A 26,030-nucleotide genomic window follows, 5' to 3' on the forward strand; every position below is an offset into this window, starting at 1 on the left:
TACTTTGGCCACCTCATGCGAAGAGCTGACTCATTGGAAAAGACTCTGATGCTGGGAGGGATTGGGGGCAGGAGGAGAAGGGGACGACAGAGGATGAGATGGCTGGATGGCATCACTGACTCGATGGACGTGAGTCTGAGTGAACTCCGGAAATTGGTGATGGACAGGGAGGCCTGGCGTGCTGAGATTCATGGAGTCGCCAAGACTCGGACACGACTGAGCGACTGAACTGAACTGCAGTGCAGGAGACTTAGGTTCAAACCCTGGGTCAGGAAGATACCCTGGAAAACACAACCCACTCCAGAATTCTTGCCTGGAGAATCCGCATGGACAGAGGAGCCTGGTGGGCTACAGTCCATGGGGTTGCAAAGAGTAGGACACCGCTGAGCGACTAAGCATGTGAACAAGCACTTTAGGCTTCCAAGAAGGGACTAGGGGCACTTCTTTTATATCTGAATGAGATCGTGTGTGTATTGCACTCAGCAGATGAAAGCGCCCTTTATTCCTGTCATCACTATCAACACTGAACACGTTCCTCACTTTACAATACAACCACATTACCTGCAAACATCAGATGTGTGGATCTTCCTCAACTCCTTTTATTTACATTCGGATCCATTAACACCTAATTCTCATCTTTCTAAATTCCTTCTACTTTTTCTACATCTTTGATATGCCAACATCCTCTAATATGTTTAGCGTTTTTTTTTTTTTTTAAGAGAGTGTATGTAAACATTAGACAATAAATGAGCTGTTTGGGGTTATTGAATACAGAGGTTAATCAACACACAATCAGGATTTCACGATGAAGAAGCAGAGCTATTCTACTAATTCTCTCCTAATATAATTCTCTTTTCCAGTGTACTTTTCGACCGTGGCCTAATTCTCTAAGTCCTGATTACTGTCTACTTTATCATCATAGTGAACGTCCCTATGCATTTGACCCATGATTTATTCGTTTTTCTAAAAGATTATAAATTATACCTTATGTGCTAATGATGAAAATAAGTACACAGTATCCGCCGCCATTCTCAAATGGTGGTAAAAGAACACTACGTTGCGATGCAGAACCAGCACGTGATCTGTGGCCAGTAACTTACTTCTAATTTCTAGAAAAATCATTTCAATATTTGTGGCTGTGGAGTACAACGTATATATATGCCAAGTCCAATTGGCGTTTTTGATACACACTATGAAATACATCAGCCTTGCCCCACGGGGTGGAACCCAGGGGCGGACATATAATGGACAGGCCTCTGGCCAACACCCTGTGGTCCAGGGCCTCCCCTACCCGGCACCACGCCCCTGGGGGCGGCATGGGGTGGGAGCGGAGTCTGCAAAGGCAGGGCTGTTGTACCTGCCTTTCTCCCCTTTCCAGGAGAACTTGCTGGGTTACTTAATTAATTGTATATGTATCAATCTCAGGGGAAGGCTATGGTTACCCAATTTAAGAGGGAAATCCTAGAAGCACTTGTGTGGCTACCACTGATTAAATTACTATGCAGCGTTATCTGGCTTTCTTTACAAAGGCCACAGGTGTCAAATGTAGGAGTGTCTGTGTAAATTCTTCCTTAGTCACTTGTGAATAGACTAGGCCAGTCATTCACTTCTTTTTGAGGAGGAATTAAAATGTAGTGAGTTCTTGGGATGCAGGGGAGACAGGTGTTTACAAAGGGTTAGAAGTGCCATAAGCCAGTGCCCCAGGCACCTGAGTCTGGCCTCAACTAAAGAGGGGGAGGGAGAGAAGGCAAATTAAAGAATTATCTATACAGAAATTTCACGTGCCTGAATCATTTGAACAGGCAGGAACTGAGTAAATTCAATGCTCAGGCAACCAGATCCCATGCATATCCGCAAAAAGGCTACAAGCAGGACGCTTGAAAGGCAGCCTGGTCCAAGTTCTCTTTCGATTGGCTCATATTTCTTTAGGAAGAGACATGTTTCACACACACACATTTCCACGACGATCTCTCTTGATCAGAGGTTCACCAATATTGTTTTTTAAAATCCAAGTAAGTGATTGATTTTACAGATGATTTTCTCTTCAGACTGCCTACATTTGATGAGATTGCCTTTGTCAGTCCCCGGACTTCCCTGCACACCTGGGTGGACAGGTCCGCCCTGGTGCCCCACAGCAGGGTCATGGGTCAGCAGTGGCTGCTGGGGACTAAGACATCCATCTCTTTCCTGGGATGTCTTTCCCCTCTTCAAATTAGGAGCCTCCAGTAGAGACCAAGCCTGTAAATCTCTCTTCATAGATCCATCCACTAACTACTACGTAAACTAGCTCTGTTGACCAAAAAAGGCCAATTGTCTGTGCCAGATACGAACTAACTTCTGAACACTTTCAGAACTGCAGCATCTCGCTCTCTGCAGATGAACTACAGACCTGTTTAAACCTAGGTGGGCAGAAATAACACAAAATACATTCCTGGGAGCATGAAGGCGAACTGCACTCATCTGGGAATTCATAGCGTGCCTTGGTCGTGTGTACCATCTAGGGTGAGAATCATCCAGCAAATTCTCCCAGGTCAAGCACTTACTTATGATGAAAAGCAACAGCCATTTTTGTTTCCGGGTTAACCCTTTTCCTGCCCTCTCCAATCCAGTTCTACAGAAATACTGGGTGTTTGGAAAGAGATAAAAACCTCAGAATCATTCCACTTCTAGTTGGGCTACGGATTTTCATCCAAATTTTATAATAAGTATGTCATTAAGGGTATTTGGTACTTCATCAAATCATGGCAGCAGAAACACCAGACTTCTACATGGTAGTCAAAAGTAGACAGTACCACAAATCAGAAGCCAAAATCTTCACTAAAGCTTGAACTTAATGCAGAATAACTAAAAGTAGACACATTTTTCAGGACTAGTACAATATTAAAAAATAACATAAGAACTAAAAGTAAAAATAAACATAAATCTAAAGCAATGCAATCCCACAACTCTCGTACCAAGCTGGCAACTCATATGCGTGTTTAAGGGAGAACCAGAGCCAGATTCTCAACATCTGTAGTAAAAACCCAAGACCAACATTAAAGAATTATTCATGGAAAAACATTTTCACTACAGTGAGCCAAAGCTCAACTGCTAAAAATACATTCACTGCGCACACAAGGGCACGGGCTCATTTCACGGTATTTCCACTGGAACCCCACCACTAAATTCTCCCCACCCGACGTTCCCAGGCAACATGGGATTCAATTCACAAGGCCAACCTGGAAACCAGAGGAATTACAGCAGAAAAACTGAAAAACATCAAAGGGTTAAGGAGAAAAACGGTTTAGAGTGAAAAGTTGTTATCTCTAAGTCATCAGCATTGGGGCAGGGGAAAAGGATGAGAAAGAGGGCAGAAAACTCACTCAAACACAGGAAACAGCTTTCATACCATCAGACTCTGTAGACAGCATGGGAAATAATGGGTCTGATTTGATAAGTCACGTAAAAAATAAACTGTATTCATTTACACTCATGTCTACTGAATTATTTAATTGAAAACAGCTAAAGCTAAGTGGCTATGAGGATGGACCAGGGACTAGATTCAATCTACCCCATTCCTTAACTAACTCTACACCTTGGGCTACTTAACACCTCTGTACCTCAGTTTCCCCATCTGTGGAGTAGGGATAATGGTATACTTGTTAGTGTACTTTTTAATAAGTAATCCAAGCAAGGGAGACTCTCCTGAGAACTGCAGACAGCTCCATGGCAGCACCCACAAAGAGTAAGGTGGCATCATGACTGTTCTAAGATCCCTTGAAACCAAATCACAAAGTATTTACTCAACTCCAACATGTGCACCATTTGTCCTTTTCACCAAAATGCTTTTCAGCCTTTTATTTTGAATAACCTGGCAGATGTCAGAAATAAAACACTAGAGATTTTATAAAACCTGTGTTCACGAATCCAAAGGCACTGTCCCTCCTACTAAAGTTTCAATCTAACTTCTCAGCTGGTGAGGAGAAAGGTGAGGTTATAATTATGAAGAAAGCAAAGACAGACTCACTCTTCTTATCAACAAGTTTATTATAAGTGAGCAGAGTCAGCTCCCAGCTCAACCAGGACCGGTTCAGGCTGTGGAACAAGTGAAAACACCAATGACAAAACACACTTATCCTGTAAAGAAAGAAGCCTTCCTTTTATTATTTTAATAATTCCTTCCTCCTCCCTTTCCCGCATGTCCCATTCTGTCATTGTTCTATAAGCAAATATATCATTTTAATAATCAGGAAACCACACAATATATAACATTTAAGTAGTAATAATCTCTTTAAGCTTTCTGTACAAAATAATCATAGCAGCTTTTACTCAGAGTTCTTTGAGACATCAGTTTAAATAAAAATTCAAATGGCCAAGCCCATTCCAAATTTATTTCCGTTCATAAGTCCAACAGCAAAAGAAACATAACTTGTTCAAATTAAACAAGATTGAATGTGACTGCTATATATACTCCTTGGCACAGTGATTTTCAAAATCAGAGATTCAAAGATACATCCTGACCGAGCATCAGTTACACACCAGATACTGTCCTCAAGCTGTGGGCAGTAACACTGAACCAAACAAGGCCCACGACACCGATGTTTACAATTTCATGGTAACACGGAAGGAATGGCATCCTCTCTGTACCTCAGAGTCTCAACCATGAACAAAACAACAACAACAAAAACACCCAGGAACTTTTGTTTTTTCTTAACAACACTTATCAACTCCTGTTAACTCTTGGCTGGGCATGAGCTTTGCCATCCTTGTTTGTACCATGTACTGCATTTCAAAATGGTGGAAGAAAGAGCATACAGCACGTTTCAGGACTGCAACTTATTGTCTGTGACACTATAATTAGACACATATGCCAGACAGACCAAAACTGACATCCCCCAAGATACCATCAAGCTCTGGGTCGTCACTTTTGGCTGCTCCAGCCAAGTAACTTGTTCCTCTCATGACTTTCCCATTGCGAGCCATCTTGGTATGAGCTGGCACTCATGCTTGAATTTGGGGGCTTCCCAAAGAAGAACCTGCATGCCGATGCAGGAGATGTAAGAGACATGGGTTTGATCCCTGCGTCAAGAATATCTCCTGGAGGAGGGCACGGCAACCCACTCCTGTATTCCTGCCTGGAGAATCCCATGGACGGAGGTGCCTGGCAGGTTACGGTCCATGGGGTCGCAAAGAGTCCGACACTACTGAAGTGACTTAGTATACATGCTCTGATCTGCCCAAATATTACCAAACATTAACATAAATCTGTAAATAAACCTGAATTTACCTACCGAGTTTGGCTCACACTGCCATGACAAAACCTTGAGGCTTTTTGTCCCAAAGTGTCACACATCAGAAACTGGTTACTGTTATGGATATACGAAAGACAGGCCAGCATTTCAGAGGCGGACGCTAGTAAACCCAGTGCCTCTGCCAGGTGAGGCTGACCCTGCCCGCTTGAAAGGACGACTCAAAGTAGCACCAACCAGAATGTTCCACCAGGACACAGCCTTTCACTTCGATTTCAAATGAGTCCAAATTTAGAGTGTGCTCTGGAACAACGCGAAAAACTCACTGGAAGCATGTTTTTATAGTTCTTTAATATCCATCCACTGGATGACTCACAGTTATGTATCACAGAGGCCAGGTACTTTTATTTCTAAAAAAGGAATCTGTTTGAATACTGGGGAGGCCAGCGTGAGCTCTAAAGCTGGTGACAAGGCAAGAAAAGCAGGGAAGAAGCCAGTTCCTCTCCAGCCTAGGAGAAGTGATTTTAGGGACCAAAGGCCCATTTACAATGTCACATGCAGTGCCCCCATTTCATTTAGTTTATGTTTTCCAATTTCTCCATGTCTTTTTTTTAACGTTCTTTCTCAACCCTTTATCAAGCATAGTAGAAAAGCTTCTGTGTGTGTGTATATATATATAATATGTATTATATATATTTTAGAAAAGTTATGAATTTTTGACTAAAAAATTTATGACATTTTGATTCCACTTGTTTGACTTAGTATGAATAAAATGCTAGATTTCTAATTAAAAAAAAAATAGATACACAACAAGCAACAAAGGTTTACTATTCAGCACAGGGAACTACAGTCAATATCCTGTAATAATCTATAATGGAAAATAATTTCAAAAATAATATGTGTACCTGTATAAATGAATCACACTGCTGTGCACCCGAAACACAGCCAGTCAACTATACTGCAATAAAATATATATATTAAGAGAAAAATAAAATGTCACAAGACAAGTTTGCAATTTATTTTCCGGTATAGTCTCATAAATCTAGTCAACATCGAAATACTACTCAGTAGAGCTAACGGGGTCTGCCTCTTAGAAAGCCTATTTAACAAGCTATTCAAAACACCTAGGTCCCAAAGTTGCTGAAAAAAAATATTTTGGAAACATTTACTAGGGCACAACTAGGATTCAGTCTTTCCAGCAGTTCTTTCCAGGGGGAGGTACTCACAACAGGAAAACAATCCTCTGATTCGAAGAAAACTCTTCCCACTGCCCACCCTCCACCCCATGCCCACCTTCCATAAGAGCTCTTGTTCACTGGAGAAGGTTGGAGAAGGTTCGAGGAATCATGAAGCAAGGTAACAGTTATCTATTTCACTCTGCAAATGACAGAAGTCAACCCATTTGTAACAGGAGTGAGGCAGACCTGCCTGTTGCAGAGAGATTGTCTACAGATGTGTTCTCAGACTGTGGGATGATCCTCAACTATCCACCATTGGGTTTGTTCTGTCAAGTCCGCATTCCAAATACAGCATGTAAGATAAAACCCCACACCAACGCTCCCTCTGCTACATCAAATCACCTGTAGGAAAAGGCAATTTAAAGACCACTATGAATAAGCTCTATAAGCCATCAAACAAACATCAGAAGACAATTATGTCCTCTGTTACAAGTTCTATCCCTGGCTACAAATGGCCTAACACGTGTCATAACTTAAAGCAAGGCAACATAAAATATGTGACAGTAAATGCAAGGCTCAAAAACTCACCTGGAAAAAGTGAAAACTAAATTTTTAAAGAGGCAAATGCTTTTTCTCAATTGGCAGTCTGTAAGTTTCTGTTATGAAAATACATGCCATGAATTAGCCAAATCCAGACAAGTCTACTTCTCATCAATCAAATCAGCTTCAAAATATTTAAGAATTTTCCTGGTGTGCCCCAGAGGTTACTCACCTATCACCTTCTCACCTATTTCATCTATTTTCCCTTGTCTTCCCCCATGATCTCCACTTGTCTTTTAGCCCCTCCCCACGTGCCCAGGTGCCTGGCATGAGAACAGCAAGGCGCCCAGGTCCCCCTGCGCCTCCACAGGCCGGGCGGGAAGCCTTCTCCACGTGATCACGCGCAGGGAAGGTGTGCAGTGAGGCAGGCAGACACATGGCAGCAAGCGCGCACGGAACTCCGCCAGGCTATGGGCCGGCCTGGGCCTGGGCGCCGGCTCAGGGCCCAGCAGACCTGTTCTCGTGGCCACATTTAACACTTCTATTCTGCTCGTGTCTTTCCAACGTTCCTCAGAGCTGCTCCCCCGTGAGCAGAATGTCCACCCCCTTAGGATGGGGAAGGACAATCTCTGTCAATGTTTCGTGTATTTACTTTTCAGTTGATGTCAACAGCCTCCAGGATTCAATTTACATCCTCTCCCGTAATCCTCCAGAAAGGCTTCCAGTTTGAGAAAATTTACTCCTAGCTTTTTAAGGGGAAGGAAGGAAAGGAGAGAGAGAGAAAGCAGAGGGTGGCGGAAGAAACCAGCGAGAGAGGAAGGGGCCCAAATTTTATGGGGAAGACCCAGGGGTTCTGGATCCAGTCACTGAAAAGGACTAAAATGCCTTTGAGATCTGACAGTCCGCTTACATTTTAGGGAAATCAGCCGCTTGGCTACCACGCCTCCACACTCATATACAAATCTCATTAATGCCTATCCTACTCCACCAAAATCTATTGATCACTGCCTGAGAGTCAGCTCCTATGGTGGGTTAAACAAATTGCTCCATTTTCTCCAAAGTACATTAGGATGCTACAGATTTAAAAAATCACACCAAAGGTTTAATAACAGCTTTTTACTGGGGCGGGGGGAGGAGATAGTAACACTTTAAATAAACATCTCTATTCAAAGATGCACAAAGGTTTCAGAAACTTATAGTGTCTATTTATCACTTCGTGCACAGACACAGAAGAGATACTGGGCTCATAAAAGCACTGATAAATTTTCAGACTAAGTTTTATAACCACTGGAATTCATAGCAATGACCCACTGACTACAGCTGTGAGAGTCTAAACTATAGGAATCCTGGGTGTAAAAATCCTATGTACTGAACACTGGGCAAAAAAAATTAAAGTATATGGGGCAGGAGCAGCTCGTAATTTTCAAATCATGGCTAAAATCATGGCAAGTTTTACTACAAATAATGACCACTAATGATTTTAAGGTGGAGAAGGAAATGGTAACCCACTCCACTATTCTTGCCTGGAGAATCCCATGGACAGAGGAGCCTGGCGGGCTACAGTCCATGGGGACACAAGAGTCAGACACAGCTTTGCAACTAAACCACTGACGGTTTTAAATAAATGATATCTCCCTCTGTCTCTTCACTATACTTCATCAATAGACAAAAAGTAAATCTAATACATCCATGATCCCTCAGATACTTTCTGCAACCACACGAAGGCCAAGACCCAACAGGCAACCAAAAAGCCCACAATATTTTTAATTTTTAATTACAAACAAGCTGTATTAAGTGAAGATGTTGAACAGCCAACAGCGACAGGTAGACTCACACAAACAGATGAGAAAGTACATCACTCCACACTGAGGTCTGCTGACAGTTGACGCTGGCCGTGAGCCACCAGGAGCCAGGACAGGTGGACAGGCCCTATACATGGAGGCCCCAGGCTGGGTGCGGCACTGAGTCTGCAGCTCAGTGGAAACAGGCTCTCACAGGAGGAGTCTGATCTCTGGTGAAGACTTGGAATAGCAAGGATGATCGAGGACACTGCTGAAGAAGAAGATGACAATCGATGCAGAAAAGGATGGGAACCACGGGGAAAGCATAGCAACGCTGGAAGGAGGTCAAAAGGCAGAATGAAAACGGAACCCAGAAAGCATCTGCCCTCTACTCCCAACCACCTCACCGTTTTTTCCTGAAACTTCAGGAAGCTTCCACATACAGGATATACTAAAAAGAAACATGATGGAACAAGTGTGTTACAAAGGAAGTTTATCTCAGGAGCATTTAAAAGATGCTAAGATGTGATCCTTTTCTAAAGCCCATGTGTTAATCACACAAGGACAGCGCAGTTCACGAGGGACACAAGACTTCCCCAAACAACCAAGTCCGGCATCATGACAGAGCTAATATTAAGCAGACGCAAGCACGTGCTGGCGCACTGACGCCCTACGGTTCTCTCAATGCGACGAAACCACAAGTCCAAAGCCTCAACAACGCTGCTCGGTGCCGTCAGTGGATAAGCGGGCAGTCAAAGGCTCCTTGCAGGCCCCGAGCCCTGTGATCTAACAGCTGGACAGAGGCTGTGAGCAGGGGACAGCCTCGCAGCCCAAGACACGGCCTTCCCAGCAGCTGCTGGCTGTCTTTTTGCTGAAAGGTCAAGAAAACAGTGGGCAGGATTCCCATCAACACGGTCCCCAAACGCTGCTGCTGCTGCTAAGGCGAGTGATGAAGCTCCTCTAACCAAAACATTCCAGAACCCCTACGGGATCAAGTCTACAAGGCGTTCAGTCGGCAAAGGGCCGGAGTTTCCACAGGCGCGGAAGCGGCGATCTGCACAGGCAGAGGCTCTGGACGCCTGCTCAACCAGCTGAGGGGCTCTGAGGTCAGTCAAGGTCAACGCGGAGTCCTCCCAGAGCACACGGAACTCTGGGGCGAGAACCAGTGTGTTTCTTAACTGCGGGATCCACCTTCTCTCACCCAAGCCATGGCCTCTTGGGTGTTACGTTTGAAAATCAAATGCTGACCATGAAAATAAAGTCAAACAGTCACCATTTGTCAAAGGTTACGAGCTGGCAGCATCCCATGGAATCCTGGGCCACCAAGGACAGAGAAGCTGAAACGTGGGCCAGGAAACGGGCGCAACTGTAGCTGTGAGTCCTTCCTGAGAAGACGGGAGGGGAGAAGGCACAACCAACCCCATTAGGGAAGAGAAAGAAATGAGACTGATGGTTAAGCAGCAGTGCTGAGCTGTGTTTTTTCCCTCTTTTTAATTAGGGTTGTTTTTTTTTGGGGGGGGGGGGTGGGCGGGTGCAGGAAAAAGGGGAGTGGATTGGTCCAAGAAAGAATATTTAACAAGTAAATCTTTGTTTAAACTAGTAATGTTTGAAGGATGCATTAATTCTTCTAAAAAAGCACACTCCATTTTTTTAGTAAACTGATACCTTTTTAACAGCATTTTACAAAGCAAAATCTCCAAGGACACATTTTTATTATTATTATTTATGTTTACTGGATTCCATTATTGAAGAAAGGAGAGAGAGAAAACAACCGCATTTAAGTCACAATTCTGGTTGATGGAGAGAGAAGAAAATGACAAGAATTACCGCGCAGGCTGTAACCTACGTCCCGAAGAACCAACAGCAGGTGTTTGGAGACAGAGCCACGGCTTTCCGCCGAGAGAAATAAGGAAGGTTCCAGGAAAGCAGGAACAAACCTGGATGTAATAAGGGGTTAGCCATAGGAGGGCAGAGGGAGGAGGGGCCCTGTGCACGCTGTGGGAGACACCCACACCCCCAGATCACAGGGGACATCTGGGCTCCATCCAGAGTCCCACTGCCACCAACCCCGGGGGCTTCCAGGGGCGGGAGGCAGGTAAATGCCTGACTCCTCCACCCCTGCTCCAGAGGGAGGCAATGGCACAGGGCAGGGTCTCAGCAGTACTCAGTCCCATTTTCCCTACTGTTGTTCTGTTCTCTCATTCGGTCGTGTCCAGCTCTTTGCGACCCCATGGACTGCAGCACACCAGGCTTCCCTGTCCATCACCATCTCCTGGAGTGATTCTCCTTATTAATCCTCTAGAAAATCAGGGAAGGATGAAAAAAGTCATCAGAACTCCAAATTCATACCAAGGGAGCACTTCTGTCAGGAGAAATTAAGTGAGTTCTTAAATGCTAGGGAGCTTTCCAATGGGTAATTTCATAGGACAAACAACAAAATGTAGAAAAATCATACGATAATCCATGGGAGAAAAGTACATAAAGTATAACACTGTCCTTTTTAATTAATGACGTTTTCTCACAGGCCAAGTTTCTACATGTAAAATTCTCCCTTATTTCTGTATTTTGATCCTCAGCAAAGTTAAAGCAGAGAATTTATACCATCATTTAATCATGCTTCTATTATTACAAATGAGGTTTTTAGCCGTATCTACAGGCAAGTGGGAAGAAATCGACATTGCATTTGATAAACCAATCCTTTCCTTCTAAAACAAAGACTGTCTCCTTGCTTTGCAAATGTCACTATTGGGCCCACACTGACAACTGTTCCTATCAGATATAAATGTGTCCCGAGGTGGAAGCACCTCTGTTGGGCAATCCAGGGACTGCTACTGAGACCAAAGGCCCAGGGTGCTGTTTCGTTTAAAGACGGTACCAGCAGAAATCATAGGGGATGGTGAGGGAGAATGCGTCCCCACCTGTCACTGAGCCCGACAAGGATGAGGACACAGCAAACAGCAACGGCCACATATTCACGGCTGGGCCCCTCTCCATGGAGCTTCACTAGCAGCTTAGGTAAAAAGGCAAGTCTGGGTTACCAAATCCTCAGAACTCATCAGTGCATCAGCAGAGAAAAAAAAATACCATCCAAAGATCTGAAGAGCAAGAACTGGAACTGAAAGAAGTACTAAGATGAAATTCAAAGATACGTGTAAAGTCACATTTACATTCAAAATATTAATTTCTTAAGTACAAGTGGGGAAGGATCTGGGTGAAAAAAAAGGAACTAAAGGAACAAAAAACCCCGGGCATTCTGGAGAGTTCTATGAGTGGGAACTTGGACAGGACAGGGCAGGGCAGCATGTACCCTGCACAGGTCACAGAGATGAGAGCTGGTGTGCTGTGATCCACGGCCGTGCAAAGTGTGGACGCTACTGGGGGGTAGTGAGGAAAAGCGCAGATGCTTAAAGAAGAACCTGAGGCCAGGAGGGACCTGCTCACCATTCTCAAATATTTCAAAGGTTCTGCAGAAAAGATCTTCTGTGGGTCTGGACACTCGGGCTCCAACAGCCAAAACCGGAATCAATTGAAGTTTCAAGGAAAAAGAGTTCATCTTCAAGAGTATCAAGGTGGAAGGACAGAGGGAATATTAGGTGATTAAAAACAAAGGTTATGTGCATATTTAGGAGCCTCCTATGTGTGTGTGTTAGTGCTCAGCTGTATCCGACTCTCTGTGACCCCCATGGACTGCAGCCCGCCAGGGTCCTCGGTCCATGCAATTCTCCAGGCAAGAATACTGAAGTGGGTTGCCATTTCCTTCTCCAGAGGATCTTCCCCATCCAGGAATCGAAGCCTGGTCTTTTGCACTGCAGGCAGATTCTTTATCATCTGAGCCACCAGGGTTCAAGATGCCAAATCTCTAAGCTGCATGACTTTCATGAGCCCTTGAAAATTGTTATGGGTATGACTGGAAAGAGGAAGCCACGTCATTTCTTGAAAACAAAGCAAAAAACGGACAACTTTCCCTACAAGGCCATGAGCACAAAGATGTATGCACAAAGTCTGTGGACCAAGAGACTCTTTGGGCAAAATGAGGTACCACTACTGGAGATGAGGAAGAAGGTGGATCCCAGAGGGTTTCAACTTCAGTACTCTTCCTCTAGGCCGTGGAGCTAGTTCTTCAGACCTGCAAACTTCCTCAGAAGGCAACAGGGTATGGGACAGAGAATACAACAAGCTTCAGGGTTAGGGCGGGCCGGGTCTAGAACCCAAAAGCTACCTGCCCACATACTGGCCTCATGACCCTCAGCAGGTTCCAGGGCCAGGACCCACGTGAGCAGGGCCCTGGAAGGCGCCCAGGAGACAACCTAAGGAAGGCTCAGCAGGGGCTCCCCCAGATGTGAAACACAGAAGAGGGACCCGGTAAAAAGATCACACATCATGACCAAGTGGGCTTTATCCCAGATGCAAGGATTCTTCAATATTCACAACAATCACTGTGATACACCACATTAACAAACTGAAAGATAAAAACACATGATTATCTCAATGGATGCTGAGAAAGCCTTTGACAAAATTCAACATCCATGTATGATAAAAACTCTCCAGAAAGCACGCATAGAAGGAACATACCTCAATATAATAAAAGCCATATATGATAAACCTACAGCAAACATTATCTTCAATGGCAAAAAATTAAAAGCATTTCCCCTAAAGTCAGAAACAAGACAAGGGTGCCCACTCTCACCACTACTATTCAACATAGTTTCGGAAGTTTTAGCCACAGCAATCAGAGAAGAAAAAGAAATAAAAGGAATCCAGATTGGAAAAGAAGAAGTAACTCTCACTGTTTGCAGATGACATGATCCTCTACATAGAAAACCCTAAAGACACCACCAGAAAACTACTAGAGCTAATCAATCAATATAGCAAAGTTTCAGGATATAAAATACACAGAAATCCCTTGCATTCATATACACTAACAATGAGAAAACAGAAATAGAAATTAAGGAATCAATCCCATTTACTGCTGAGACGAAAAGAAAAAAATACTTAGGAATAAATCTACCTAAAGAAACAAAAGATCTATATATAGAAAACTATAAAACACTGATGAAAGAAATCAAAGGTGACACAAATAGATGGAGAAACTTACCATGTTCATGGATCAGAAGAATCAATATAGTGAAAATGAGTATACTACCCGAAGCAATCTACAGATTCAGTGCAATCCCTATCAAGTTACCAAAGGTATTTTTCACAGAACTAGAACAAATAATTTCACAATTTGTATGGAAATACAAAAAAACTCAAAAAGCCAAAACAATCTTGAGAAAGAAGAATGGAACTGGAGGCATCAACCTGCTGGACTTCAGACTATGCTACAAAGCTACAGTCATCAAGACAGTATGGTATTGGCACAAAGACAGAAATATAGATCAATGGAACAAACTAGAAAGTCCAGAGATAAATCCACACACTTATGGACACCTTATCTTTGACAAAGGAGGCAAAAATATACAGTAGAAAAAAAGACAATCTCTTTAACAAGTGGTGCTGGGAAAACTGGTCAACCACTTGTAAGAGAATAAAACTAGAACACTTTCTAACACCATATACAAAAATAAACTCAAAATGGATTAAAGATCTAGACGTAAGACCAGAAACTATAAAACTCCTAGAGGAAAACACAGGCAAAACATTCTCTGACATAAAATCACAGCAAGATCCTCTATGACCTACCTCCCAGAGTAATGGCAATAAAAGCAAAAATAAATAAGACCTAATTAAACTTAAAAAAGCTTTTACACAACGAAGGAAACTATTGTTTCCTTCCTAAGGAAGGTGAAAAGACGGCCTTCAGAATGGGAGAAAATAACAGCAAATGAAGCAACTGACAAAGAATTAATCTCAAAAATATACAAGCAGCTCATGCAGCTCAATTCCAAAAAAATAAACGACCCAATCAAAAAATGGGCCAAAGACATTTCTCCAAAGAAGACATACAGATGGTTAACAAACACATGGAAAGATGCTCAACATCACTCATTATCAGAGACATGCAAATCAAAACCACAATGAGGTACCATTTCACGCCAGTCAGAATGGCTGCGATCCAAATGTCTACAAGCAATAAATGCTGGAGAGGGTGTGGAGAAAAGGGAACCCTCTTACACTGTTGGTGGGAATGCAAACTAGTACAGCCACTATGGAGAACAGTGTGGAGATTCCTTAAAAAATTGAAAATAGAACTGCCATACAACCCAGCAACCTCACTGCTGGGCATACACACTGAGGAAACCAGAATTGAAAGAGACACGTGTACCCCAACATTCATTGCATCACTGTTTACAATAGCCAGGACATGGAAGCAACCTAGATGCCCATCAGCAGACAAATGGATAAGAAAGCTGTGGTACATATACACAATGGAAAATTACTCAGCCATTAAAAAGAATACATTTGAATCAGTTCTAATGAGGTGGATGAAACTGGAGCCTATTCTACAGAATGAAGTAACCCAGAAAGAAAAACACCAATACAGTATACTAACACATATATATGGAATTTAGAAAGATGGGAATGATGACCCTATATGCGAGACAGCAAAAGAGACACAGATATAAAGAACAGACTTTTGGACTCTGGGAGAAGGTGAGGGTGGGATGATCTGAGAGAAGTGAAATAGATCGCCAGTCCAAGTTCAATGCATGAAACAGGGCACTCAAAGCTGGTGCATTGGGACATCCCAGAGGGATGAGATGGGGGAAGAGGTGGGAGGGGTTTTGGGATGGGGGACACATGTACACCTGTGGCTGACTCATGTCAATGTACGGCAAAAACCACCACAATATTGTAAATTAGCCTCCAATTAAAATTTTAAAAATTTTTTAAAAAAGGAGGAGCAGCCCAGGTACCTAGCCAAGCACATACCTGGCGAAGGGCAGGGGCAGAGCTGACAAGCTGTAATGGCAGAGCCAGGACATGCAACTCTTCAGATGCTCAGTTCTTACCACTGTGCCTAGTTACTGCTCTGGCTTATCCACGCAGATCCTCAGCTTGGCTAAGATCCTCCAGTCTATTTTAAATGTTCCTGACACTGGTCTACAGAGCAAAGCGCGGGGAAACCAGAGCATTCTGAGTGCACAGAAATGGCCCTCAAACAGGGATTTCCACAGTGCAAGTGCCCTGGGGTGCTGTGGACACAGGCCCACATTCGCTATCTGAAGGTCCCGTGCCGCCTGGCCCAGGAACAGCCCCATCACAGGCCTGCCCACAGCCATTCACAGCCTGGCGTGGGGGTCAGCACTGGTCCTCAGATGGAATGGATCACAGGACACCTGTGAGGTTCTACTCGCCAGCAACAGGACCAACAGGGAGCTAACAACAGCTGGTTAGTCCAACCAGTCCATCCTAAAGGAAGTCAACCCTGAATATTCACTGGAAGGACTGATGCTGAAGCTGAAGCTCCAATACTTTGGCCACCTGATGTGAAAAGTGGACTCAGTAGGAAAGACCCTGATGCTGGGAAAGACTGAGGACAGGAGGAGAAGGGGATGACGGAGGATGAGATGGTTGGGACGGTATCACCGACTCAATGGACATGAGTTAGCACAAACTCTGGGATATGGTGAAGGACAGGGAAGCCTGGCGTGCTGCAGTCCCTGTGGTCACAAAGAGTCGGACACAACTTAGCAACTGAACTGAACTGAACTGAAAACGACAGCTGACAGGAACAGGTGACCAGCTTCCAGGCTCATCTCACTGCAGTGTCCGCAAAGCTCTGAGTGGGGCCCCAACTTCAACAGATGCCCCAGCCTTTGGAGAGGCACTAACAGCATTCCGACCAGGCCAACGCCTGAGGGCTCTCCCCTCCAGTGTTCTCTTACACATCTTAAGGCGCCTAAGAACAATATGGTATCTGGAGAAAATACCAACGTTCATCCTGTACCCCTTAAATAAGATGTCTTTTTCTATTACTGAGAAAGAGGCTGTGATGCAAGCTGCATGTCCTATGAAAAGGTAGGAGGCTGAGACATACATAGAAGAACCAAACCAAAACATGCATTGTAATAGTCCTCTGTTGGTTATTTTTTTTTAGAATCCATACAATGGAACCTCCCTAAAATTTCTAAAAGTGAATTGAACAAATGCAATTTTCTTGAATGATCTTTATACCTTGCCGCTATCTAGTCACTAAGTCATGTCCAACTCTTTGTGACCCCATGGACTGTAGCCCGCCAGGCTCCTCTGTCCATGGGATTCTCCAGGCAAGAATCCTGGAGTGGGTTGCCATTTCCTCCTCTAGGGGATCTTCCCAACCCAGGGATCGAACCTGGGTCTCCTGCTGGCAGGCAGAGTCTTTACTGCTGAGCCACCTGGGATGTCTACTTCACACTTTAGCTCTTTGATAAAGAATTTCACTGCATAAAGTTAACTATTTTATCACATGTAGATATATAAGCCAACTAAAATAATAAACTCCAGAAGAAAATTAAAACTATTCACCTGTATTCTCTATTTTGAGATGTATTCTTGTCTTTTGAGATGAGACAGCTCTAAACACACGTCCTACTTCCGTGAATTTTTTTAAGCGCAAAATGAGATTCTCAGCAAAGTCCAATTTAGGTTACTTTTTTTTTTTTTTTTAAGCAAGCGAACCTTATTTAGATAAGAACACTAACAGCTTCCTTTTAACTCAATATGCTCAGCACAGTGAAAGAAACAGAGAGGTAAAGTCAGTTAGCCTCTTTTGCCCCATTCCCTTCAAAATAATCTTTTTTAATCCAATGAGAATAGGAAGCTCCAGGCAGCATGTAATGATCAGTTCAGAAATTCAGGCCACACAGACTGGAAATATCAGCATGTTGCCAGCTTTTTATCTAGGTTATTTCAGGAGACTGTACCAGGAAACCAGGGGATGTAACACACATTCTGGACTAGGACTGTATTCCAGTGAACTGGTCCTTCACCCACATGTCTTCCAAAAATCAGATGAACTTTAAGGATACATGTCCAATATGCAGAAAACTCCAGATTGTCAGAATAAAAATAATGCTTTTAACAGCATTCATTCTGCTTTGTTTATGTAAATGCTTTTCCTTTTGAAGAATCCCGAGGGCAGAAAAAGAATGCATTTTTTATTTCTAGGTGGTTTTTAAAATCACATTTAGAGATGGATTTAACCTAGCATTACAGAACAGTTGAGAACAAATACAGACCAATTCCTCTAACAGTCGGTGGAAGAATTGCCAGGGGCTCCAGGAAGGGAATCTAAGCGCTGGAGAGGAGTGTTTTCTCACTCTGGGATACCAGACCCACCTTGGAGGTGGAGGCACAGAGGAGACATGCAGGCCAGGAGTGGGAGGGGGCTCTGAGCGAAATAACTTCACAAGCCCAGAACAGGACGAGGTTAAAAAGCCTTTTTTCACCACCCTGCTTCTGTCCCTGGGGAGGGAGGTGGACACAAAGACCCCCTTCTGAGTTCCTGTGAAGAAGGGCAGGCCCCACGCCAGGTCCTGAGTGTTGACAAACCCTGATTCACGGCTCCGGTCCCACTTAGCTCCCACATAAAACGGGTGATTCAGCCACTCAAGGAGCTGGGGCGGGGGGTGGGCTCTGAATGCACTTAGGTCTGTTTGGAAACAGACCCCCATTGACAGGGGCTCTGACTCAGCAGCATCTCGTCTGACTCCTCTTCTCGGCCAGTCGTCAATGCCGTGGTGTGTCCCACACTGAGTTACACATCACTGTATCCAAGTTAGGAATAAACCACAAAACACTCACCACGGGAGTCATAAATGTCTTAACGTGACTCTCGTCCTCTGTATATGCCAATTAGAAAACAGAGGGCAGTGAGTCGACGGGCCATACATCCTGCTTCAGCAGGGACAGTCCCAGCTTACCCCTATTGTTTCAGGATAATTATCAGTAAACCCCTCTTTGATAAAAGCATCTCTGTTTAGACCATAAATTATACAGTCAGCTTATCAACCAAGAGGGCTTCCCTGGTAGCTCAGTGGTAAAGAACCCTCCTGCCAATGCAAGAGACCTGGGTCTGATCCCTGGGTCGGAAAGATCCCAAGAAAAGGAAATGGCAACCCACTCCACTATTCTTCCTGGAGAATCCCGTGGACAGAGGAGCCTGGCGGGCTACAGTCTACAGGGTTGCAAAGAATCAGATACAACTGAGCATGCACACATCCATGATACTAAGTGGTAAGTAAATGTAACACCAACATTGATAAAAATCCTTGTAGTGAGTTTGACTTGGAGAGAGACACGAGCCATGGCGTAGCCAGGACTGATTTTACTGGTTTGTTTAAACTATAACAACGGGTCTGTGGAAATTTCAGGGAAAGTTTTATATTTACCTACAGGACTGAAGTGACTTAGCAGCAGCAGCAGCAGCAGCTCTTACATAAGAGCCACAGGTTCAATCCCTCAGTTGGGAAGATGCCCTGGAGCAAGAAATAGCAACCCACTCCAGTATTCTTGCCTGGAGAATCCCATGGGCAGAGGAGCCTGGTGGCCTATAGTCCATGGGGTCACAAAGAGTTGGGACACGACTGAAGCGACTTAGTACACACACACAGATGCAAAGCAGACCCAACAACCCCCTAGGGGTTGTTGGCTGAGTATGCAGCCAAAATACTCAGCCAGTAACCCTGAGGGGCCTGACACAGTGACTGGAGAAGTGAGAGAGCCCTTGGCAGAGTTGGGAGCAATTCTTCCTGTCCAAGGGGTCCTGGGTCCCAGCCCACAGAGGGACCCTCTTTCTTTCTCTCCATCTCTTTTTCTCCTTCTTCCTCTGTCAGCTATAATTTCTATTTTATACATTATATACATGCCCGTATGTATGTATGTATGTGTGTGTGTGTGTGTGTGTGTGTGTGTATGTATATGCATACTCAGTTGCTTCAGTCGTGTCCAACTCTTTGCAACTTCAGGGACTATAGCCCGCCAGGCTCCTCTGTCTATGGGATTTCCCAGGTAAGAATACTGGAGTGGGTTGGCGTGCCCTCCTCCAGAAGATTTTCCTGACCCAAGGATCAAACTCACGTCTCTGCATTACACGCAGATTCTTTACTGCAGAGCCACCAGGGAAGCCCATATATTTATATATAATACATTATATATTTATACATATTATATACTATATGTTTATATATATAATATATATAAATATATTATGTTTATATATAGTATAAATATATTATATTTTTTATATTATACAAAAATATATATTATATATAATATATAAATATGTTTATATGTATAAACATATAATTATATTATGTTTATTAATAATATGTTTAATAATAATTAAATTATAATTATTTATATATATAAACATATATTTATACATATTTCCCTATTTAGTAAACGGGGGGCAGCATGCCCAGTATTCTGGGCCGTCCAGATCCCCAGGTCCCAGGACAGGAGCTCCAGCAGGGAAGGTGCGTCTCTAGTGCCCCAAGCTTCAGGACAGCCAGAGCCCAGCAGCGTGAAATTCACATGAGTGCCAGAAAGGCAGCAGGGCAGTAACAAGATCTCCATGTGTTTGAAATTTTCATATGAAATTTTGTGTGTTTGAAAATATTCATATTCCAGTTATTATACAAAAAATAAAATGGGATCTTTAAACTTTGAAATCATTAAATGTGTGAAATATAAGCCACAGAAAACAAAATGTAAACGTGGCAATTTATTTATGAAAGTTTTAAATACATGAATATTAATTTTTTTCAACACCTAAGTGGATTCCTGAATAAATCCCCTGCCCCGGGGTGTCCTTGTGTGCTCACTGCTGTGAGCGTCTTCCTCTCTCAAAGCTCAGGGCAGGGTTCACGGGACAAACTAGCCACAAGGAAAGTATGGGAAATGGGCTGTTTCTGCTCATCTAAAAATACCCTTGTGAAAACTGAATTTAATGGTCAAGTGTTTCAGAAGACCACTGCATTTATTACATTAATGTATTCAATATCAATTCTCTCAATATTTGCATCGAATGTTCAATGGCCATAAAGGTGGGACTTACAGCCCAATTCCCAATGTAAAGAAGAATTAAATGCTTTGGCTAGCTCTGACTACTTGGCATTAAGCAAAAATATTATTTTTTGAAAGGCTCAATGTATCTAACTTTTAAAATCATCTTTGAAAGCATAAACAGGAATTTTTAAGAACTCTGTTTTATAAAGAACTGGCATAAAAATGTATTTTTTAATGAGAACTATGGTTCTCATTTAAAATTATTCACCTCTAAAAAATAACATATCAGTATTTCTGATGCAAAGATACAGTTTTACTGTAACACGGTATTTTGTGAACTCTGCTCTCATAAGTGTGATCTCCCTCAACCAGCACACACAGGTGTCAACATATCCTATATATTTTCATGACTCTCATAAATTATGCTAAGCTCATGTAAGTGGACTGATGGTCAACTACACAAGACAGAGCCTACATTACCACATTGTTGGGGGGGGGGGGGGGGGCGGCGCCCAAAATATCTGTACAGTTGTCAGTGTGATAAAATGAGTTTTATTCAAAATGCCCAGGCAGACTTAAGTGAACTGAGCCCTCATCATATCTAATCCTGAAAAACTGAGGTTTATCAAACAGATCTTGCTTCCACATCTTGAAGTTACATGCCAAGACCTAGTTTTATGCTGGTATATTACTGAATTTTAATACCATAATAATCTAGAATCTTCAGCTCCAAAGAACATACAATTTACACAAAGGAGAAACAAGAATTGGACTCCACTCCTAAACCTTAAAGAATTTTTTAAGTAAAAACTGTGGAAAGTGTGTTCTAAGTAGAGAGTGGAGAAAATTAGAAGGAAACTGGAAAGCTCCTTGTAGAAAATATTTTCATCTTGACAGCCTTAAGAAGAAAACTGTGGTCCAATTGCAGCTCACGACTCTTTGGAAGTCATGGAGTTCTAACCAGTGGCAGTCTGGAGACACTTACTGGATCTCTTCTCAGAATACTATGTACCAATACATAAAAGAAAAACAAGAAAGTTACATAGAAAACCATTTATGTTTTTCAAAGTCATCTAAAGACTTTAAAGTATTTCTGTGCTTCTTTAGGACACATGAAACAGTAAGATGTAGCAGCCAGTCTAGTAACCACTGACATTCTGAAGCAGTGCTGAGCACTAAGGAAACTTTGAGACCTCTGCAGTTAAGCACATGTAACGGAATTTGAAAATATCTGTGGTGTCCACTGATGACAAGTCACAGGTGCTGCCACAACCACTGCATTACATTCACGATGGAAAGAAATACTGTATTTAGTTGGAGAGCTGGGAAAAATAAAGATGCAATTAACGTCTTTTCTATCCAAGTTCACGGGTCTTCACTTCAGACCAAAATCTCTGTACTCTGGACTTACTTGCTTTTTGAGCTCTACCTTTGGAGCAAATGTCTTAAGAGTCACTGAGAACCAGGTTCTTAAGCAGGGGACCATAAACTCTGAGCAGAATCTTCCCCAGGCCAGGACTCAGGGCAGCCCTGTGTGTGCCCCTGACCCCAGATGACCAACTTCTCTGAGCTGCTAGTCAATCCCTTCTTTGAGGTATGAAAGCAAGGTAAAGTAGGCTGGGTGGGTAGACAGACATAAAGAAGACTCGAGGGGGAAACAGGAAAGGCCTTAGTGCAGCTCTGTCAGAGGGCACCAGCTCCCTCCTCCAGCAGCTCCTCCCCAGGAGATGAGGCCACCTCCCCTCCCTCCCCAGAGACTGAAGGCCCCACAAGCTTTGGATAAATTCCCTTTGCTGCCCCAGGAGCCAGAAAATCCTTCACCAAGTCAGGCCCTGGAAGTATATGCCGGGCTGTGATGTAACTCCTCAAGTGCAAACAATGAAACACCACGGCCAGCAGGGATGGGTGGCAACTAGAGCTAACTTCCCCAGAAACCAGCAGCATTATAAAGGGGCTCTTCCCCAAAGGCCACAAAGAATCCCCACCTTGGTGGGGCTGAAGGGCCAGCGTGCAGGCTCCTTTGCTTCACTCTGCTGCAGTGGCCCTACTCAGAGCCCTTGGTGGTCACTGCTGGGGGTCTGTCCCTCATGCTGTATTTGCAAACAACAAGCAAGGCTCTAGATTTACGCTGACCATCACAGGAGGGCAAAGTCACAGAGATGGACGCTTCTCATTTATATCCACAAAACAACACAAACCCTCTGAGCTTTGATGCCAGCATTTTTTAATCTGAATTAGCAAGGGCTAATTTCTTACTTTCTAACCTTATCATCAGGGCAGAGGTTTCAGACCAGAAACACCAAGAAACAGCAAGGAACCAGTCCTCATCAGGTTTCAGATACACTTCTGGTCTACTAAACAATTACTCTGCAGCAAGCTTTCCGTGTCTCTGTGGGCGATTTCCATCTGTGCTTGGCAGAGCAATGAAACAGACAGGACAGACAGAAGAGCAGCTATTGGCTAAGCCCTGCCTTTGTCCTCCATTATCCCAAATAATTCAGACCGCCTATTTCTGACCTCGGGCTCTTCAGCTTAGGGTATACAATCAAATGTTACAAAGTTTAGCTAGCCAGCATTACCTTAAATGGTACAATTTTAGAGTCTTTCAAATGCTGAAACATTTAGATTGGCATTCCTGTAGTTTTAGTCAAGAGTATTCCCTGGTGGCTCAGTGGTAAAGAACCCGCCTGCCAAAGCAGGAGTCACAGGAGCCTCGGGTTCATTCCCTGGGTTGGGACGATCCCCCTGGAGGAGGAAATGGCTGCCCACTCCAGTATTCTTGCTTGGAAAATCCATGGACAAAGAGGCCTGGCAGGCTACAGTCCATGGGGTCGCAGAAGAGTCAGACACAACTTCACGACCAAACACCACCACCAGTTATTTAGAGTGAACAATGAGAGACTTAGCAACAGGCCTTTCTTATAATGGCACTATATCTGCATCAAGCTATTACCAAATGTTTTATTTCTTTTACAACAGTATAAATAATCTGCCATGTATACAGCTTTTGCTGAACATCAATCAGTTCTTTCTCTGTGGTCATACAAACTGAAGTACAAACCAGATGTCTGACTTACTTATTTTATTGGGTAAATCAGACTTGGTTGCGTCTTCTGGACACTCTCTGTGTCTTTACTACTCCAGGCCTGGAAAGATCTCCAATCCTTCCCCCAAATACCTTTATGATGTTTGATTTCAGGGCAAGGCTAGACAGAATTTAATAACTGGAATGCTGAAACAGGGTCACATTCTAATTAATTTCTTATTATTATAATTGCTAATATTCTATCTTCATTTCACCAAATGCTGAAATTATACAGCAAGTTAAAATAGGTGTTTAAACCTTCATATTTTTAATGCAAATGGTTGAAAAGTGATAAAATACATTTCTATGTATATAATATTCTCTCTCAAGAACTTCAAATCAACTCCAAGAAAGGTTTTAGGTTTTACTTTTACCTACTGCTGAGCATACAGTAGGTGCTCAAGAAATGTGTGATGTATGAATGAATAAGTGAGCATTAAAGACTGTTTTAAATAAAATAGATCATAAAACTGAACAGCGAAGGATTCAGGGACTAGTAAAAGATTACCGAAAGCAAGTATATCAAATTTTTAAATAAAAGCAAAGTTTTTTAACCCTGGTATATATAAATTACTACACTCTCTCCGTGGAATGTGTTTTTTAATTTAAAAAAGGAAAAAACTAAATATTATCTACATCATAAAGCTAACTACAAAAACTTTAATGTGTCTAATATGAAACTTTTTTAAAAATTCAAAACATGTCACAATAGGAACTTCTGGTTTGAGTGAAATACAGAAAATACACGCCAGTATTATAAGTGAGTTCTGTAAGGCAGGTCCCCACCCGGGGATCTAACGCCTGATGACCTGAGGTGGAGCTGATGCAATAATAGTAACGCGCACAGGAACTGCAGCGTGCTTGAGCCACCCCAACCCCCACTCCCCTGGGCCTGTGGGAAGAACTCCTCCACAAAATCGGTCCCTGCTGCCAAAAAAGCTGCAGACCACCACTTAAAGCCTTTCCTTAAATCCCTAACACATGGCCTGATCTCCCACCCCGCAACCTCCTTCTCCCTTCCCCAGCTTCATCTACATACCATTCAATCACCTGGAACCCTGCTTTTCTCAACTACCTTCTCTTTCCTCTATAAAAGCTGGCCACCACCTGTTTTTAATAATAAACCCTTTCTAAAACACCTTGTCTAATAACCAAACCACTCTACAGCTGGTGACACCACCATCGTGGGATCCAAGTGCTATCAACTTACAGAACATTTTCAAGCTAATCCTAAAATAGCATTAAGTACTTATCACTTTTAATTTCCCAAAAGTAGATTTCAATCAACTAGTGGGTGATCCTAGTTTTTAAGAACTCACTATGAACCCAATATGAGAAACCATAATTAAGTATAGAAGACAATTTTTTTTTCCACCACTGCAGAGAACAAATGCAAGTTACAGCATATCTCATTGACATGCATTTTATGATAACTCGAGCATCCAGTTGAATAAAACAAAGGACATCACAGACTTGATAATCACCCTCAAGAGACGCCAACATATAAAGAATTTATGAAACAGGGCAAGCTATTTCCTGGGACTCAGTGGTAAAGTCAGAGTCGTAACCCAAATTTCCCACCTTTGAAAGAAAATTTCTCATTTTAAAATCACTAGAAATACCTGGAATCGAAAGAGAGCTATTCAGACATACCAATTAGTGATCGATCATCAGAAATGACATCATCCTGCAGAAGTAAAGGACATGGCAACGTGGGAACACTTTCTTAAAAATACGACTCTTGTACCATCAAGCACAACTGTGTGAGGTAAATATATGATGTAAAAATAAAAAGCATGACATGAAAATAAAAAACGGGGGGACTTCCCCAGTGGTCCAGTGGCTAAGACTCCATGCTCCCAATGCAGGGGGCCAGGCTCCAATCCCTGGTCAGGGGAATAGACCCCACATGACCCAACTAAGAGTTCACATGCAGCAACTAAGACCCGGGCCAGCCAGATAAACAAATAAATATTAAAAATATAAAAATGGGGACCTTCTTAAAAAAACAGAACAAATCTGTCCTAATACCCATGAAGACTGTAACAGGAGTGATGAACGAAATCATCCGACCAGGATGGCTTAGATTTTTCCCTTTAATTCTGTCCTACACAAAGAACAAGAAACTTAATCCACACATTCACCTCAAATAACCTAGTTAAAAAGTAAAACACTCAAACCGTAAGCATTGAGAACCTAACCCTCTATATAGTAGCCCTGAGGGTGCCGGCTGCAGAGGGCACCCAGTGACCACCGGCTCTCAGATCCGGGTGGGAGGCTGGCAAAG

At 43.0% G+C, this 26,030-nt stretch overlaps 1 protein-coding gene and 1 long non-coding RNA gene across 4 annotated transcripts in view; both read right to left on the reverse strand.

The window, feature by feature from the left end:
* TRIO (trio Rho guanine nucleotide exchange factor) overlaps positions 1-26,030 on the reverse strand; it is a 363,130-nt gene that overhangs the window by 312,074 nt on the left and 25,026 nt on the right. The window lies entirely within an intron of this gene.
* Positions 10,254-19,756, reverse strand: LOC129633252 (uncharacterized). The gene is made up of 3 exons (XR_008704975.1): positions 12,169-19,756; positions 11,646-11,737; positions 10,254-11,025 (listed from the first exon to the last, which is right to left on the reverse strand). It is a non-coding gene; the product is annotated as an uncharacterized LOC129633252 (long non-coding RNA).

The sequence above is a fragment of the Bubalus kerabau genome, chromosome 18 (assembly GCF_029407905.1).
Source record: "Bubalus kerabau isolate K-KA32 ecotype Philippines breed swamp buffalo chromosome 18, PCC_UOA_SB_1v2, whole genome shotgun sequence".
Classification (NCBI taxonomy): Eukaryota; Metazoa; Chordata; class Mammalia; order Artiodactyla; family Bovidae; genus Bubalus; species Bubalus kerabau.